Here is a 5,000-nt window from a genome sequence, read left to right on the forward strand (position 1 = left end):
ACGTCAAAACATACATGTCATATATAAACTATTAACAACATCAAAAACAAATATGTCATAAATAAACTATATAAGGACTCATGTTCGCCTGGTCAACAAAAAAGCATTTGCTCCAACATTGAAATTTTGAAGTTCTACTGATTCAACTACTCGATTAAGAAGATCTTTCCACAACATGGTAACAGCTGGAATGAAACTTCTACAGTACTGCGTACTATTGAGCCTCATGATGGAGAAGGCCTGGCTATTAGAATTAACTGCCTGCCTAGTATTACGAACAGGATAGAATTGTCCAGGGAGATCTGAATGTAAAGGATGGTCAGAGTTGTGAAAAATCTTATGCAACATGCAAAATGAACTAATTGAACGACGGTGCCAGAGATTAATATCTAGATCAGGAATAAGAAATTTAATAGGCCATAAGTTTCTGTCCAACAACTTAAGATAAAAATCCGCAGCTGAACACCAGACAGGAGAACAATACTCAAAATAAGGTAGAATGAAAGAATTAAAACACTTATTCAGAATAGATTGATCACCGAACATCTTGAAAGACTGTCTCAATAAGCCAATTTTTTGTGCAATTGAAGAAAACACAGACCTTATATGTTTCTCAAAAGTAAATTTGTTGTCGAGAATCACACCTAAAATTTTGAAAGAGTCATACAAATTTAAAGAAACATTATCAATACTGAGATCCGGATGTTGAGGAGCCACCGTCCTTGACCTACTTACAATCATACTTTGAGTTTTGTTAAGATTCAACTTCATACACCATAATTTGCACCATGCACTAATTCTAGCTAAATCTCTATTAAGGGATACACCAACCCCAGATCTACATTCAGGGAATGGAATTGATGCAAAGTGAGTAGCATCATCTGTATATGCAACAAGCTTGTTTTCTAGGCCAAACCACATGTCATGTGTATATAGTATGAAAAGTAAAGGGCCAAGAACACTACCCTGTGGAACACCGGATATCACATTCCTATAATCACTATGGTGCCCATCAACAACAACTCTTTGAGATCTATTACTTAAAAAATCAATAATAATGCTAAGAAACGACCCACTCACTCCCAATTGTTTCAGTTTGAAAACAAGGGCCTCATGATTAACACGGCCAAAGGCAGCACTAAAATCAAGCCCAATCATACGAACTTCCCGACCACAATTAAGGGATTTCTGTACAGCATTTGAGATTGTAAGAAGGGCATCACATGCTCCAAGGCCTTTACGAAAACCAAATTGCAAACTAGGGAGTAGATGATTATCTTCTGCAAACCTATTAAGACGTTTTGCCGTTAGACGTTCAAAAACTTTAAATAATATGGGAGTTATGGAAATTGGGCGGTAATCAGTGGGACTTGAGTTACCACAAACACATTTACATAGAGGAGTGACATTACCAATTCTCCAACAAGTGCTAAAAGCTCCTCTTCTTGCTAACTTGTGCAAAATAATAGATAACTTTGGAGCTAAGAAAACTGCGGTCTTTATGAAAAACAAAGGAAAAATACCATTTGGGTCTACACCTCCATAAGCATTAAGGTCCATCAACAGAGCTTTAATCTCACGAGATCGAAAAGCTAAACTAGTTAGTTTAGCCTCAGGAAAACAGGAATGAGGAAGTTCAAGTTTTTCATTACTCTGTTTACTGACAAAAATATCAGCCAAAAGGGTTGCCTTTTCCTTTGGACAGAGTGATTGAGCCATCTGTGTTAAGTAAAGTAGAAACTGTTGCATCTACACCAAAGAGTGCAGATTTAAGGGTAGACCACCATTTATGGTCCTGAGTTGTACCAGAAAGGGTTTCTTATATGGTTAAATTGTACTCCTTTTCAGTTGAGGCATAAACTCTCTGAGCAAAAGCAATCCTGGTACCAAAGACTTAAAGAAGTTGGAAATTGGCTGCAAGTTGCATTTTTTTTTATCTACACACCAGCAGCCTTTCCCTCCATATGAATATGTCAAATATCGATTCTTTAATTTATTTTTAATATGTACGTTTTCTTTTGGTATGCCAAATTCTCCTATATATGAAACACAGTGAACGATCAAGTAAGGAGGATTTTGGTGTATTTATTTTTCTTTTTCATTTAGCAAGTAATATATTTTTCGATTGAATCAATTATTTTGATAGCAAAACCTTTAAATTCCAATTATTACTCCCAAAGATGATTATTCTTGCTGCCAATTGTTTCAGTTTGAAAACAAGGGCCTCATGATTAACACGGCCAAAGGCAGCACTAAAATCAAGCCCAATCATACGAACTTCCTGACCACAATCAAGGGATTTCTGTACAGCATTGGAGATTGTAAGAAGGGCATCACATGCTCCAAGGCCTTTACGAAAACCAAATTGCAAACTAGGGAGTAGATGATTACTTTCAGCAAACCTATTAAGACGTTTTGCCGTTAGACGTTCAAAAACTTTAGATAATATGGGAGTTATGGAAATTGGGCGGTAGTCAGTGGGACTTGAGCTACCACAAACACATTTACATAGAGAAGTAACATTACCAATTCTCCAACAAGTGCTAAAAGCTCCTCTTCTTGCTAACTTGCGCAAAATAACAGATAACATTGGAGCTAAGAAATCTGCTGTCTTTATAAAAAACAAAGGAAAAATACCATCAGGGTCTACACCTCCATAAGCATCAAGGTTCATCAACAGAGCTTTAATCTCACGAGATCGAAAAGCTAAACTAGTTAGTTTAGCCTCAGGAAAACAGGAATGAGGAAGTTCAAGTTTTTCATTACTCTGTTTGCTGTCAAAAACATCAACCAAAAGGGTTGCCCTTTCCTTTGGACAGTGAGCGACTGAGCCATCTGGTTTAAGTAAAGGAGGAACTCTTGCATCTACACCAAAGAGTGCAGATTTAAGGGTAGACCACCATATATGTTCCTGAGTTGTACCAGAAAGGGTTTCTTTTATGGTTAAATTGTATTCCTTTTCAGTTGAGGCATAAACTCTCTGAGCAAAAGCAATCCTGGTACCAAAGACTTAAAGAAGTTGGAAACTGGCTGCAGGTTGAATTTTATTTTTTATCTACGTTTTCTTTTGATTTGCCAAATTCTCCTATATATGAAACACAGTGAACGATCAAGTTAGGAGGATTTTGGTGTAGTTTTTTTTTTTTTTTTTTTTCATTTAGCCAATAATATATTTTTCGATTGAATCAATTATTTTGATAGCAGAAACCTTTAAATTCCAATTATTACTCCCAAGGATGACTATTCCTGCTGCTTAGAGTATATATTACAGTGTTTAATTTGAGATATGTGATTATAACTCAGTATTATTTTATCTTTGCTTGTGGATGTGAAAGAAAAGATTTTGTTTGCAGTTACTTTTCTTATATATATATATATATATATACAGTATATATGTTATATATATATATATATATATATATATATTTACAGTATATATTATATATATATGTATACATATATATATATATATATATGTATATATATATATATATATGTATATATATTATATATGTATATATATATATATATATATATAAATATATATATATATATATATATATTAGGGGTGACAGCTACTGTACAAAACAGAAACGAACAACATAGCCAAAATATAGAAGACCCCCTCATAATAGAGAGAATAGAGACCCGGATGTGAATTATCCCGATGAGCATTCAGAAAGCGTGAGCGGAGAGAGAAGAGAGAGAGAGGGAGAGGAAGAGAGTTACAGATATTAGGGAGAGAGAAAATTATATGAGCGGTGAGGGTGAAGGTGGCCGATGACATGACCATGGGTGTCCAGAATGAATACCCTGATGATGCAAGTATAATTGACTTGGGAGGTTCGGGCATAAAAAAAAAAAGCCCGAGAGGAACAGAAAACAGAAGAATTGATAGAAAGAGTGCAAGCAGTGATTAAAGGGGAATCGGAGAGTTTCCGTCGTTTCTGAACGTACCTTGTGAGATTTTTATATATATATATATATATATATATATATATATAGAAAATGATATCTTATGTTGTGCTTACGAGAAGAGGGGAGGGGAGTTTTGTGCACGGGTAATTCTACCTTCCTCTACTTATTTGAGCTATCCACATTGTACCTGCATGGCAATTTGGGATTGATAGAACATTAAGGAGAGCACGTGAATCCTTCTTTTGGTTAGGAATGAAAAACTCTATAGAGAATTATATGAAAGGTTGTCATGTTAGTAACTGTTTCAAAGAACATAAAAACACTGTGCTGGAAGACAGAACAAGGCCTGTGATTCCTATTAAATTTTATAGATAGAATATGGATGTGGTAGGACCATTTCCTACTGGTCCAACACATAAGAATTTCTGTGTATTTTTGGATGCATTTACTCGGTACACTCATGCTTACGCAATGTTGGATAAATTAGCGAATTCGTTAACCCAGGCACTGAGCTCCTCCATTATCAGGTTTGGTTGGCCGAAAATTTTGGTAAGTGATAATGGTCTCAAGTTTATAAATAAGATGGGAAAATCGGTCAGTGACCGCTTATAGGCCTTCAACAAATAGCTTAGTGGAATTGCATGATAGGGAAGTAGTACGAATTTTACGTTAATTAGTGGCTGATGTTCCCCTTCATCTGCACGACTTGCTTCCTACAGCTGAGCTAGCTTTGAACATTACATATAATTCATCGCTCAGGGACAAGCCTTTCTTTTTATTGTATGGACAGGATCCTGTGTTACCATATACGGTACTTATTAATTCGCAACAATTGCCATGTATATTTATTAAATTTATTGAGGAGAATAATGAACAACATTGAAAGGTTTTTGAAAAGAGCTAATGAAAAACACAGCTCAAAGTATGATGGTCGGTTCAAAACAACACCGGTAAAAGTATTTGTGTGCGATGGTGTGTATTTGAAACGAGTACAACCTGGGAAACAAAAACTGCAGCCAGCGTATTTGTGATACAAAGCATTATTAATAGCGGAGTGTCTGAACATCATCAGGCACACATAA

Source organism: Palaemon carinicauda, chromosome 26, assembly GCF_036898095.1.
Source record: "Palaemon carinicauda isolate YSFRI2023 chromosome 26, ASM3689809v2, whole genome shotgun sequence".
In the NCBI taxonomy this organism is placed as follows: domain Eukaryota; kingdom Metazoa; phylum Arthropoda; class Malacostraca; order Decapoda; family Palaemonidae; genus Palaemon; species Palaemon carinicauda.